The 16,314-nt window shown below is 34.9% G+C and overlaps 1 non-coding gene across 1 annotated transcript; it reads left to right on the top strand.

Moving 5' to 3' along the window:
* Positions 1–562: 562 nt before the first annotated feature.
* Positions 563–669, top strand: LOC111885152 (small nucleolar RNA R71). Its single transcript, XR_002848018.1, has one exon. It is a non-coding gene; the product is annotated as a small nucleolar RNA R71 (small nucleolar RNA).
* Positions 670–16,314: the final 15,645 nt, after the last annotated feature.

Here is a 16,314-nt window from a genome sequence, read left to right as displayed (position 1 = left end):
CTTTTCCGAAGCTTCCATAAACTTCATCAACATGGTCTCTAGATCGGGTTTCTTCTCAGCTGGTGGCTGCTCCTTTTGATAGAAGCCTCGACCTGTCTGCCTATACTTCTCTTCTTTTTGCTTCTTATACTCTTCATATGGCAGCCACTCCTTCTTTGGTTTCCTCCAGTCTTCATCAAACTTATCCCCACTCGAGTAGCACACTTGAGCTTTTCTGTTCCCAAACTCATCTAAATGGCAGTCCTTGGTCAAGTGCGGACCACTACACCTCTCGCAACCCACTCTTATGGCATGAATTGACTGGTCTATTTGTGTTATCCTTCGATCTAAATTATTCAGCATAGCCATCATAGCTGCTATTTCTTCAGTTTGGGCCCCTCCACTGCCTTTAATTCCATCTTGCCTAGGGTTGTGGTATTCGTGAGAGTGCTTCGCGAATTCTTCAATCAACTCCTTGACCTCCCTTGGATTTTTCTTTGTCAAAGGTCCTTGAGAGTCAAGGAGTTGTCTCGTCATAACGTTGACCCCATCATAGAAAATCGACATCTCTTGTTGCACATTTAGATCACGCTGAGGGCAATTTCTGAGCAAGCCTTTGTACCGCTCTCATGCTTCATATAATGACTCCCCCGGTTGTTGCTCAAAGTTGGCTATTGCCTTCTTGAGTTTAGCTATCTTGGATGGTGGGCAAAACTGGTCCAGAAATTGCTCATGCATTTGAGCCCAAGTGGTGATTGTGCCCGGTGAAGTGATTTTAACCACTCTTTAGCAACTCCCTTGAAAGTAATGGGAAGCATCCTAAGCAAGACAGTGTTTATGTTGACATTTGGGACATTAAAGTAACTGCAATGTCATTGACTTCATCTAGATGCTTAAAAGCATCCTCATGATCTTTCCCAAAAAATGGGATATCCTTCAGTGCAGTCAAGATGTTCCCCTTCAGCTCGAATGTAGCAGTGGCAGGTATTGCAGGTTGGACTAAACCGGGACTCACATCTTCTCAGACCCGGTTCTTGTAAGCTCCCATGGACATCTCTTCAGTTGTTGCCATCTCGTTCCTTGGCTCGTTCTCGGGTTCGCTTGTATGTTCTTCAAATTCGGGCTCGGTATCGTATTCGGATTCGGTTTGGACGGGTATTTGATCTAAGTTCTCAAAATTGCTCTTGTGCCTTGAGGATGAACTTGACTCTCCTGTCTTCTTTCCCGACTTTCTCGAATATGCTGACTTTAATTCTTGCAGTGGCGTCTTCTTATCAGTCTTCTTGTGAAGTGCAGCTTCTGAATCTTCAATTGGTGGCACCAAAGGTGTGGTAGATCCTCTGGTCATGAACTCCTGCAACTTGCTAAACTAAAAACGTAAAATTGAACTAAAATAAGAAAATACTAAAAACTGAAAATCGTAGCTTTCACGTCGTGAGTTTATAAAACTCACGTCGTGAATTCTGTGACAGAAACAGAAAACAAAATTTTTGTTATATGCTAATCAACTAAGCTAATAAACAGAAATAAATAATTAATTAAATTTTTGCAGATTTTATTCCACAAAAGGGTCGATTAATCTATTGCAAATAAATAAACTAATAAACTTGCCGTTCCCCGGCAACGGCGTCAAAAACTTGATGTGCACGAAAGTACCCACTAATTTTAATATTTATAACCTAACAAACTTAAACTAACTATGCACTTATAGGCAGTGTACCTAGTCGGATTACAGTATAGCTTGGGTCAGTCCGGTGTCGATCACAGGGAACGGTGTTACTAATTAATCTATTTGCTATCAAATTAACCTAATTATTAACAAGTTTAGAAAGGGTTTTATCTGATTTTACAAGATCAGACGAACTTAACTCAAATTCAATCAATAAGTAAAAACACACTCTTGTCTAGTTCGAATCCACTCTGTCCTTATGGCTAGCTAATAATTATGGATTATCAAGTTGGTTTTAATTGTATTAGTAATTTAGTTCTAACTTTACCAATAATTAATTAATTCATGTCAAACTATGTATGGTCACACGCAATTAAACACAGAATCAATTATGAATATGAATATGCTATGTAAGATTTATTATGCAAACGCAATTATAATCACAATCCACGTTCTCTAACACAGCTAAGTTTATTTACTTTAGTTACTAACTAAGATTTGTCAATCTTAGCTCTAACAATTTAATGTTCACTAAATCATTAGGTAAGCAAGTTCATGCAGCTAATGGTCACTAAACTACACCGAACATGGAATTAATAAACTAAAGAAACAAACACAAGCATGCTAGGTAACTACAAATCAAACACAAGCAATTTTACCAACTAAATAAATCCATATAAAATCAAGCTATTCATAAGTTGGAAGCTTCATCTAGCTAAACAAGAGTAGCTAGATTCAGCTGCTCATAATAGCAACTAACACACTAACACAATTCAAGATATAATGAAACATGTTCCTAGGTAATAAATAAACTAAATTATGGACCTTCACTCTTTTGGTGTTGAAACCCTCTTTCCAGAACCTTTCTTCTGCTCAAAATCGCCTTTGGAACTCTTTTATTCAGCCAAAAAGTCCCCTCTATTCATAATGGTCAAGGGTTTATATAGTTGCTGATTTTTATAAATTCACGTCGTGAATAATAAGATATTCACGTCGTGAATTCCAGATAACCGTGCCCGTCAAGGATTCCTTCACCCGCATACATATCTTCTAGAACCAACTCTCACGTCGTGAATATTCAAGTTCCCACGACGTGAGAACGGTTTTTCCAGATTTTCTTTTCCTTTAATCTTTTAACTCCCAAAGTTTCTTTCTTTAACGCTTTCAGTCCCTTTTCTTCAAAATGTCTTCTTTTTGGCAGCAAATAACATTTAAGCCCATAAGTACCATTATTCTAAACAAATTACCAACTTATTAATAAAAATGCACTTAAATATTGCTTAAAAATAGGTATAAATATGGCAATATCAGGTGTCTAGAATGGTCATATTGGCTTGGTTGGTAGATTTTAGGAAAGTTATACACCGAAATACTGCCGCCTCCCAACTGTCCTACCTGGTTGATCATTATTTGATAGAACTATCGATATTCATTGGAATGATAGGCCTAGACTGTTTTCAATCACATAGAATGTTATACTAACACCTAGTGATAATGATACTAGGTTACGTCAAAGGGAAAAGTCAGTTGCTAGAAGCGAAGTGCTGTCCGTGTTTTGAGTCATCACTTTAACAAGTGAGTGCATAGTTACTTTCATCTTACACATAGATATGAAGTATTTAAGATAATTACATGTTGTATGTGCCTATTATCTGTATTCCTGATATCTATGCTAGATGAACAATTTATACATGTTTTACTTGATTCAAATTGTATATGTATTTTTATACCTATAAATATATTGGGAAAAGACGGGTAGATAAAGGATGATATAGATGATAAGATGTGAAAGATGAAATAGATGATGAGAGGAATTGACTTTAAAGATGATCTAGTCGTCTATCAGAGTATAGATGATGACCACGAACTATTCTAGACAGTCCAATGGAGCACTAGCAGGCTCACAACCTGTATGTGTTTTTGAACTAAGTGTTCACCAGATGTACTCCATCCCCCCATGGTTACCTTATTGACATACTTTGCTAAGGAATCCCCTAAGCATTATTATCTATCCCGAAAATGATCCTTAGGATAGGTCCCTTGAATTAGATGCTTTAGGGATAGAAAGTGAGGATAACGAGAATGGGTAATCGGGTTGAATGATTTGATGAATATATATATATATATATATATATATATATATATATATATATATATATATATATATATATATATATATATAAAAGAATTTAATTATTGTGGGTTGAAAACCCTATGTACTTGATGGGTTTTAGCCATAAGAACATCCTATGTGCTCATACAAAACCTAATGCTTGGATCTAGTTTCTCTATTGTACATGCATTTCATCCAAGACTATAAACCCTAGATATAGCATATGATAATCAATATAACATATAAATTAGGGTTTAGATCATACCTTGATTGTTATGTAGCAACAACAACCTCAAATCCTTCTTGTATTGACTTTAGAAAGCTTAGAGTCACAAATGTCACTCCTCTAATGGTTCACAAACACCAAGAGCAAGAGGAAGAAGAAGAGAAGAGAAGGAGGCTGCCCAAAATGTGTGGAAACCCTAGACAACAAGTTCACCACGTTTTTGGGGCATAAGGGTTCTTTAAATAGTGAGGCTATTAGGGTTATCTAACAAGGAAACCCTAATTTGGATGCTTAAGCCCTAAGCAACCCATGGGCTCCTTCCTTAAAGGCCTTGGACGATTTCTAATGGGTTTCCCCATAGAATTCGTTCACCCCTTTAATATGGAGTCCATTAGCTCAATATTCAACTATCTTACAATTGACAGTTCTAGTCCCTTAGTTCAATTAATGTCTTTTAGTCACAAACTTAATTCTTATTAATTCTTGACTAATATTAATCAAACAATATGATTTTTCCTTTAATATATTATTCTCATAATATATTAATAAATCATATTTAATCCTTTCTCTCCATAATTCATCCTATCAAGTTGCTTTGGTGAAGGCAACCCAAAAGGACCATGCACCATCGGGTCAAGTGCATACCAAAATAGTTATGGACTTAGACACTAATCCAACAGTCTCCCACTTGGATAAGTCTAATAACTATTCTGCGTATAAATTCAGATCCTGATCTGCAATCATAGCTTTCCAAAGCCGCTGTCAACTCTGATCATATCAGATACGCGTGTCCATTAAATAAGGGATCATATATTCCTCCATTCTAGATATCGTATACACTGAGACATGGATCTAAATCATTCTCTATGTCTATGTGCTGTTTCCCGAATTCAGATTTATGACGACTGACAATAGACTACAATTGAACACATCAATTTAGTCCCGACTTGGCCAAGCACTTAGGTGTCATCACTAAATCATCGAGGGGCCCACATATATCGCTTTTATCTTACTTTGGATAAAAGGAACAGATAAACTTTGACTCAATGCTCGCTTATACTCACTCACCGAATCACACACAATAATATATTTTATAACACCAAGTTACTGGTGTGTTTACATATTATCAATGTGGAACCGACTCGCAAGATACAACTCACACATCTCGGTTTCAAGAATATAAGATATTATCGTCTCACCAATCACTCGTGATAAAATCCATGGAGTGATCCAAGTGAGCGTGGGTTTAATCCAATGCTCAAATTCATATTCATAAGCACTCATGAACATTGCAGCAAACATTTGCTTATGTTTAATACTCTTTTAGACATTCCACACACCAATTCACGACAGTCTTCATTCATACTTACTTCCAACATATGAACGACTGTGGCCCGTTTGAATAATTTGTTTGTTCTTAACCAATTAAATTATTCAGGAAGTCAAAACATGCAAAGTGAAACACAAGAATAATACTAATCCCATATGGCCTCAAACCTTTGAGTATAAATAAAACACCTTTTATTTATCACCATATCGATTACTCATTATTTGTTGTTTCGGGTAATCAAACTTCTTACTTGAATTATTACAACACTTGTCCCATGCTTTTAGAATGCACATAATGTTTACCTATGGTTCTTACTTTGTGAAATAGATCAAATGAACACATTTCCAATCATACTAATTTCACAACTCCTAATCCTTTCCACAAGTGAAATAATATCAAATTCTTGCCACTTATAGAATATGCTAGATTCTAACATTTTATGCAATGATCCTTTCGTAATGTCACTGCACTAAAGTCACAATGACTATTGTCAATGAAATTACAAAGTCTTATATTGGAGATTGTTACAAGACAATTCCTTAGATGTGATGTCTCTCACTCAAAGTAAATTCATTTGAACATCCTTTTGCATAAAAGTTTCTAATCTAGACATTGATTCTCAATTTCCAACTCCCAATATGGAAACATTTCCATATTTTCCGTATGACAACTCATTCTTAATAGAATCTTATCTATTCATAATAATGTCGACATGGTCCATCCAATACTATATTTCCAACTACTCACAAGCGACCAATCCTCGGCGAACTTTGGATTGTCCTTTGATAGTTGTTTAATTATTTTAGTCAAAAAATCGATTATTGTCCTTTTTCCCTCTAAATGCGCTAGACATTTGGAAAATTTTAGAATGGTCAAATGTTATAGCATTTGCAATCGATCCTATACATGAAGCGTATGGGACACGATGCATAATGTCTTACATGAAGATGTGATACTTTATCAATCTTCTGCCATAATATTTTATGTGCTACGTTCTCACAATTTGAACTATGAAGAGGAATTCCGTAATCATAATCGAATTTTAAGAACACACTATGTATCCTTGACTAAAAATATTAATATTCCACAACCTAAGCCTTTAGATTTGAAATGAAGCATAATATTCTCTCCCTTAATTATAGCAAAACAACTGTTCAACCCTTACAACTTTGTAAAGTATGACTCTTGTTTTCTATAATTAATATTACTAACTTGCAATACTTTCCTTGATAATCATACAATCATAATATTTATGCTCCCACTATCACTATGATTATTATAAACATAACACTTATGCTCCCACTAGCTTTGACATGTATTCAGAAACAACTTAACTTTCAGAAAAACAATGCCTATTGAATTTCCTTAAGTTCATATTTCTAATACCCAATTCTTTGATAATATTTTATCAAGGCTTCTTGAACTTATACACCTTTGTCTTAGATGGCTCATATGCGTGTCTAAACAATTAAGACTAATTGCCAAATCTCACAATTCGAATCATGGAAAGGGATACCGTAACCATAATCGAATTCGAGAATCCAATTTTTTTACAATTACTATCTTCTTAAAAGCTCTCTTAGTGAAAGCATTTCCTCATAGTTATTTTCATGAAGGAGGGAATCTTATGACACTTAGATTTTAATGGTGTATGTGTTCCTATCCATGTGAATTTTTCAAAACCAAAGTTTGCGACAAATTCAAACTCATATGAATGAAATCTTCTCAATCTTGATTTCTTGCCTTATGGTAACACGGCTGCCCACCATGTCTTCCAAGTATTTAAGCAGCTCACCTTTTCCTATCAATGTACTTTTCATTGATCAAGGTCCTTGCCTTTTATGCATTCAAATGAGAACTCATAGGGTTTACATGCATAATTAACTAGATTGGATTGGCACAGAAACAAGATAGTGTCAACACGATAGGTTGTAAACCTCAACTCGTGTGCTAGTGATGATTGATAAGGTTTATTCTTGATTAGTTCTTGAAACCTTTCAAGACCATTAAGACTCCCACTGACTCCTTGACATATAAGATTCTATTGTCAATAAACATTTCTTGACAAAAAAATATTCAAGAGTTAGTGTAGCCTTTATCAAGACAAAACATTTCATAAAATTGGTCCTAGTTAGTCTTTGTCTTATCCAAGACATCACAACTTTCCAATTTCAAATGTGCGAGAATAAGAAAAACTTTTTCCAAATTCTACATTTGATGAATGTTATAAACCTTCTAAAGACTTGTCACTCAATATCACAATCTTATCTCTAAGACTTGTCTTGGAATGAAGTATGATTGACTTTCTGATTTAACCATTTCTTGAATTCTTGATTCCTCTTCTTATACATACAATTGTACTAAGACTTATTTAGAGGATCAATTGAAACATGGTTCTTAATCATTAAGACATATCATAAAGTATAAAAGGTACTCTCCCTTCTTCTTAGAATAGATAAACTTTTATCTTTCTGCCTAGTTGATTCTTTTATTCGTTCTCCTATTGATTTAAACCTTTTTCAATCAATTCAGAATTACACTTAATCTTATAAGTATAATCATATTTACTAATCCTTTAGTAAATCATGACGAATATCTTTGTTACCTTTGTGGTGGACTTGATCAAGACATAACTTTGTGTACTCGATCTCCTAGTCCTTCACTTGACACTTTGTCAACGAATTAGTCCAATTTCCAAAAATGATATTTCTCATTCATCGTGCAACCAAGTTGCATGATTCCAAGTTTCTGTCCAATTGAAACTTGGGCGATGAGAAACTCTCCCTATTTGGTAAATTCTTGACATTTCCACTATTAACATAATTAAGAATCTTATCCATTCATTGTAGAAATATGCAAACATCAATTTTTCATAACGATTTCATTGCAAGGAAATAAATAAATAAATAAATATGTCAAATCAAAAATTTATTTTATTCATAAAAGCAGCGGAAAACCTTTGTCCTTACAATGCAAAATCAACTGAAAAACTATGTAGTCAAATATTCCTAACAATTCTATCATAACTTTCTAAGCTCAAAATCTAATCTTCAAGTCCATGCGATCGATATCCATTTCTTCGTGATTAGACTCATCTTGCTTTTCCATCAAGCTTCCTCTCTTTTCACTGATCCTACAAAACATTCAAATGCAATCTTATCACATCATGTATTAAGAATCAACGAATAGGAACTTAATGGAGTTTGATAGTGGATTTTACCTGAAGCACAACCATACTCTTTGAATCTCCCATCTTCTGGACTCTTCGGGTCCTTAGGGAAGACTTGTATCCAACGCCCTTTCTCTTGGCGACAAACGCAGGTCGGTTCTCCTAGAACGTCCTCGGAAGCATGGTTGGTTGACTTTCCCAACAAATACGCTCCATTGCTTTGCCAAATCATTTCTGATTCAGCAGCAATGAGCATGTAAGTTAGGTCAATGAGGTTTTCGTCATGATCCATCATATAATACTTTCTTTTGAACTCATTATATGATTCAGGGAGTGACTGCAAAACCCAGTTCACAACCAACTTATCCGGGAATGACGCACCCAACATTATCAACCTATCGATGTGTGTCAAGCCGTTCTGGGGTGCTGACTACCCATCGGTCCTAACAATCGATCCTCGGGGACTATTTCACCCCCTACTGCTACTATCACATATATCATAACATAACATATTATCAGACATATCTGGGGTGTCCGATCTACCCTTCGGTCCTAACGACCGAAACTTGGGGACTATTCCCTCCTACTACCACTATCACATATAACATATCATGCCAGCATATAAACGTATTATCACATACTGTCAGACATATCTGGGGTGTTTGACCTACCCTTCAGTCCTGACAACCGAACTCTACTACTATCATATATACATATCATGCCAGCATATAACATATCAGGTAGTAGAAAACTTAGACGATATCACAAAGACAATCATCTAACATACAACTCCTGCTGGTGGGCCGACATTGTGGCCGTAGACCCACCGCTACTGGAAGGTAACTCACCTCAAAGTAGCTGCTGATCGGTGTGGGAACTAACTGTCTTCTGCTGCCCCTTCTCCGGAAATCCTCCGGCTAATAATGATGGGTTTTGGTCATAAGAACATCCTATGTGCTCATACAAACCCTAATGCTTGGATCTAGGTTTCTCTATTGTACATGCAAGTTATCCAAGACTATAAACCCTAATTCTAGCATACAAGTAATCATATTAACACAAGAATGGGTTTAGTATATTACCTTGATTGTTATGTAGTAATAACAATCACAATTCTCCTTGTATTGACTTTAGAAAGCTTAGAGTCACAAATGTCACTCCTCTAATGGTTCACAAACACCAAGAGCAAGAGGATGAGGAGGAGAGAGGATGGAGGCTGCCCAAAAGATGTTCTAACCCTAGAAGAGAAGTTCCACACGTTTTTTAGCCTTAAGGGTTCTATATATAGTGAGGCTATTAGGGTTATCTAACAAGGAAACCCTAATTTGGATGCTTAAGCCCTAAGCAACCCATGGATCCCTTTCCTTAAGGCCTTGGACGATTTCTTATGGGCTTCCCCATAAAATTCATCCACTCCTTAATGCAAGGCAATCCATGGCCCAAATTGCAAGTATCTTATAATTACAATTCCAGTCCCTTAAGTTTAATTAATCTCTTTTAGTCACAAAACTAATTACCAATTAATTATTGACTAATATTAATTAAAAAATATGATTTCTCCTTTAATATATTATTCTCATAATATATTAATAAATCATATTTAATCCTTTCTCTCCATAATTCATCCTATCAAGTTGCTTTGGTGAAGGCAACCCAAAAGGACCATGCACCATCGGGTCAAGTACATACCAAAATAGTTATGGACTTAGACACTAATCCAATAGTCTCCCACTTGGATAAGTCTAATAACTATTATGCGTATGACTTTAGATCCTGATCTGCAATCGTAGCTTTCCAAAGCCGTTGTCAACTCTGATCCTATCAGATGTGCGTGTCCTTTAGATAAGGGATCATATATTCCTCCATTCTAGATATCGTATGAGACATGATTTCAAATCATTCTCTTTGTACTATTTCTCGAATTCCGATTTATGACGACTGACTAATTGAACAAATCAAATTAGCCCTAGCCCGGCCGAGCATTTACGTTTGTCATCACTAAATCATCGAAGGGCCCAAAGATATCGCTTTTATCCTACTTTGGATAAAAGGAACGGATAAACTTTGATACAATGCTTGCTTACACTCACTCACCGAATTACACACTACAATATGTTTTATAACACCAAGTTACTAGTGTGTTTACATATTATCAATGTGCAACCGATTTGCAAGATACAACTCACACATCTCGGTTTAAAGAATATAATATGTTATCGTCTCACCAATCACTCGTGATAAAATCCATGGAGTGATCCAAGTGAGCGTGGGTTTAATCCAATGCTCAAATTCATATTCATAAGCACTCATGAACATTGCAGCAAACATTTGCTTATGTTTAATACTCTTTTAGACATTCCACACACCAATTCACGACAGTCTTCATTCATACTTACTTCCAACATATGAACGACTGTGGCCCGTTTGAATAATTTGTTTGTTCTTAACCAATTAAATTATTCAGGAAGTCAAAACATGCAAAGTGAAACACAAGAATAATACTAATCCCATATGGCCTCAACCCTTTGAGCATAAATAAAACACCTTTTATTTATCACCATATCGATTACTCATTATTTGTCGTTTCGGTTAATCAACTTCTTACTTGAATTACAACACTTGTCCCATGCTCCTAGCATGCACACAGTGTTTACCTATGGTTCTTACTTTGTGAAATAGATCAAATGAACACATTTCCAATCATACTCATTTCACAACTCCTAATCCCTTTCCATAAGTAAAAGAATGTCAAATTCTTGCCACTTATAGAATATATTAGATTATAACATTTTATGCAATGATCCTTTTGTAATATCACTGCACCAAAGTCACAAAGACTATTGCCAATGATATTACAAAGTTCTCTATCGGAGATTGTTACAATACAATTTCTTAGATATGATGTCTCTCACTCAAAGAGCATTCCTTTGAACATCCTTTTGCATAAAAGTTTCTAATCTACACATATATTTTCAATATTCAAATCCCAATATGGACACGTTTCCATATTTTCCATATGACAACTCATTCTTAATAGAATCTTATCTATTTATAATAATGTCGATATGGTCCATCCAATATGGAAGCATTTCCATATTTTCCAATACTATACTTCCAACTACTCATAAGCGACCAATCCTAAACGAACTTTGGATTGTCCTTTGATAGTTGTTTAATTATTTTAGTCAAAACCAATTCTTGTCCTTTTTCCCTCTAAATGTGCTAGACATTTGGAAAATTTTAGAATGGTCAAATATTTTAGCATTTTCAATCAATCCTATACCCGAAGCGTATGGGACACGATGCATAATGTCTTACACAAAGATTTGATACTTTATATGTGTGTCTAAACAATTGCCAAACCTCACAATTTTAAGATAGTTCATATGTGTGTCTAAACAATTGCCAAACCTCACAATTCAAATTATGGAAAGGGATACCGTAACCATAATCAAATTCAAGAATGCAATTTTACAATCACTATCTTCTTAAAATCTTTCTTAGTGAAAGTATTTCCTCACAATCATTTTCATGAAGGAGGAAATCTTATGACACTTAGATTTAAACGGTGTATATGTTCCTATCCACGTGAATTTGTCAAAACCAAAGTTTACGACAAATTAAAACTCATATGGATCGAACTTTCTTAATCTCGATTTCTTGCCTTATGGTAGCACAACTGCCCACCATGTCTTCCAAGTAGTTAAGCAGCTCACCTTTTCTTATCAATGTACTTTCCATTGATCAAGGTCCTTGCGTTTTATGCATTCAAATGAGAACTCATAGGACTCACATGCATAATTAACTCAATTGGAACAACGCAGAAACAAAATAATGTCAACACGATCGGTTGTAAACCTCAACTTGTGTGCTAGTGATGATCGATAAGGTTTATTTGATTTGTTCTTGAAACCTTTTAAGACCATTAAGACTCCCATTGACTCCTTGACATATAAGATTCTCTTGTCAATAAACATTTCTTGACAAACAAATATTCAAGAGTTAGTGTAGTTTTTATCAAAACACTTCATAAATTGGTCCTAGTTGGTCTTTGTCTTATCCAAGACATCACAACTTTCCACATTTGATGAATGTTATAAACCTTTTTAACATTTATCACTCAATGTCACAATATTAACTTTAAGACTTGTTTTGGAACGAAGTATGATTGACTTCTTGATTTAACCATTTCTTCAATTCTTGATTTCTCTGCTTAGACATACAATTGTACTAAGACTCACTTAGAGGATCAATTGAGATATGGTTCTTAATCGTTAAGACCTATCATAAAGCATAAAAGGTACTCTCCCTTCTTCTTAGAATGGAGAAACTTTTATCTTTCTGTCTACTTGATTCTTCTTATTCATTTGCTATTGATTTAAACCTTTTTTTAATCAATTCTGAATTACACTTAATCTTATAAGTATAATCATATTTACTAAACCTTTAGTAAATCATGACGAATATCTTTGTTACTCTTATGGTGGACTTTGATCAACACACAACTTTGTGTATTCGATCTCCTAGTCCTTCACTTGACACTTTGTCAATGAATTAGTCTAATTTCAAAATATGAACTTTCTCATTCATCATGCAACCAAGTTGCGTGATTCCAAATTTCTGTCTAATTGAAACTTGGGCGATGAGAAACTCTCCCAATTTGGTAAATTCTCGACATTTCCATAATTAACATAATAAGAACCAAATCCATTATTGCTAATAATAGAAACATTGAAACATCAATTTTTCATATACGCCATTGCAAGGATAAATAAATAATATAAAATCAAAATTTATTTTATTGCGGAAAAAAATTTGTCCTTACAATGCAATTCATTGAAAAACTATGCTAATACATTTTTCTTAGCAATCTAATTCTAACTCTAAGTAGTAGCTCAAGAATCTAATCTTCAAGTAATGCGATTGAAATCCATTCCTTCACGGTTAGATTCTGCTCACTTCTTCCCTTAAGCTTCCTTTCTTTTCTTCGATCCTACAAAACATCAATTGTAATCTTATCACATTATGTATTAAGAATCTAGAATAGAAGCTTAAAAGAGTTAGTTAATGGATTTTACCTATATTAGAGCCATACGTTTCGACTCTCCCATCTCTGAGATCTCTTAGGTAAATGGGGCAGCTTCGTCTCCAATGCCCTTTCTCTTGGCAATAAAAGCAAATTGACTCTTTTGGAACATGACATGGAACTACTTCAGACATTGCCTTTCTCTTATGATCAAACTTTTTGATCATAGCATGTCTTTCGTTGCCATTGTCTATATCCATAGAGGTCTTGAAGGCAGATTCACCAATCAACTTTGCTTTTCCATTGTGCCAAAACATTTCTGATTCAGCAGCAATAAGCATATATGTGAGATCTATAAGGGTCACGTCGCGGTTCATCATATAGTACTCTCTTACGAACTCACTATATGAGTTAGGAAGTGACTGAAAAACCTAATCAACATCCATTTCCTCACAGACAACGGATCCCAACATTCTTAACCTATCAATGTGTGACTTCATCCCTAGGACGTGTGCACACACCGACTTTCCTTCTTTATGTTTACTTGCCAAAAGGGCTTGAGTGATCTTGAAGTTTTCAAGCCTTTAAATTTCTGGGTTTGGGAGAACAATTGGAGGAGGTGGAGGAAGTGAAGCATGATTTCTTGTTCCTCGATCGAATCGTGGAATACCATCTTCATGTGGAATGCTTGTTCCACGGGATTTGGGAAGACCATAGTTGTCGAACTTTGACATCTACAAAACGGGAGAAAATGAATTCAAGTTAGTTGATTGATTGAATCCTTAGTACATCACCCAAATGAGATACTAAGGCTAGGACCCAACACAATATGCTACAACTCGGGAGAGGGATGCCGTAACCCAAATTGCAGAACATTTGAAGGTAAGTGAATGACGATTCACTAATTTCCACCATGAAAAACGAAAAAGAAATTTAGGTTTTAAATCTATGAAAACTCCTAGATCCTTTGAGATTCATTGAAAGCTTCAACGACATGTTTAAATCTCGATATGCCCCTCTAGTTTGTGATTGGGATGCCGAGGATAACAAAGCGGGTGTGAATAACCATGCAAACTTACATGGTGCCCTCACATGTTACAGTCATCTATTCGATGTGCCGGTAAACCACACACGCTCCACCGAACTATGACAAACATTGAGTCACCCTTTGCTACCTTTTCTTAGAACCATTTAGTGTGCCGGTAAACCACACACGCTCCACTAACGTCTTCGCAAGGGCACAAAGTTTAATTTCATGGAATTGCATCAATTCACTTTTTCCTAAGTAACTAAGATTGGGAATTTTATGAAAACATTTAGTTACTTTTATACTTGATTATACTTATAATGGAAGGTTTTGTCCCATCCTACCCATTCGGCTAACGACCCTCCACTAGTCAAGAGTGCGGTGGGTAAGAGTGGATACCCATTCAATTGCCATTTTATAGGCAATTTCCTTAAACACCCCTTATAGACCAGCTTCGTGAATGAGGCCTACTAACGGTAAGACTGACTTTTACTCATACATATGTAGTGTTAGACTTTTAGTGTTATATATATAGTATAGGGTGTATTTTACACTTTTAAAATATTAGGTGGTCATATTTAACAATTATACTATTAATTCAATTAAATTTTAAACCAAAAACTTTATGGATTTATTAAACCTCTTTTAATTATACACCTTAATTAATTAATTAAACCATAAGGGTGTGATTTGAACTTTTTCAAAACAATACTAGGGTTTTAGAATTTAACATGCCTAATTAAACTTTTAATCAACTTTTAAATTCCAAAACTTGAGGGCAAGTTTTGAAACATTTCAAAACATTAGGGTTTAGAATTTAAATATACATCAAAATTAAACAATTAATCAAAATTTAAATTCCAAAACTTGAGGGCAAGTTTTGAAACCTTTTTCAAAACATTAGGGTTTCAACTATTTAAATTTCAAAACAACAAAACTTTTGAGGTCAAATTTAAACTATAAAACCTAAAGGGGAAAATATGAAACATTTCATAACATAAGGATCAAATAACAAATAATCTAAATTAACATTTAATCATATAAATATCCATATTTGATTTATTTAATGATTTCTTGCAAAACAAATTACCAATTTAATTAAAATAATTAATCAAATATCACATAAGGAAACAAATATTTTATTAATTGATAAATATCTTCAATTAGATCAAGAATATAGTCATATATATCAAAAAATCGGATTTATATTGATCTAATATGATAAGGTAAGTATCCTCAAGCAAAAACATCAAGAAATCCCGGTTTTCCCTCACTCTGACCAGCTGACTCGTCGAGTCAGGCATGGACTCGTCGAGTTCATCATGAACTCAGCGAGTTCATCTAAAAAAACTCGGCGAGTTCAGCCCCCAGCAACACAAAAATCGAATTTTTTCAATATATAAAGCATCAATACAATAGAAACCAATCTAGGCTCTAATACCACTGATGGGTTTTGGTCATAAGAACATCATATGTGCTCATACAAACCCTAATGCTTGGATCTAGGTTTCTCTATTGTACATGCAAGTTATCCAAGACCATAAACCCTAATTCTAGCATACAAGTAATCATATTAACACAAGAATGGGTTTAGTATATTACCTTGATTGTTATGTAGCAATAACAATCACAATTCTCCTTGTATTGACTTTAGAAAGCTTAGAGTCACAAATGTCACTCCTCTAATGGTTCACAAACACCAAGAGCAAGAGGAGGAGGAGGAGAGAGGATGGAGGCTGCCCAAAACGTGTTCTAACCCTAGAAGAGAAGTTCCA

Source organism: Lactuca sativa, chromosome 2, assembly GCF_002870075.4.
Source record: "Lactuca sativa cultivar Salinas chromosome 2, Lsat_Salinas_v11, whole genome shotgun sequence".
NCBI classification, from domain to species: domain Eukaryota; kingdom Viridiplantae; phylum Streptophyta; class Magnoliopsida; order Asterales; family Asteraceae; genus Lactuca; species Lactuca sativa.
The sequence above is the reverse complement of the archived record's forward strand: the minus strand, read 5'-3'. Positions and strand labels throughout refer to the sequence as shown.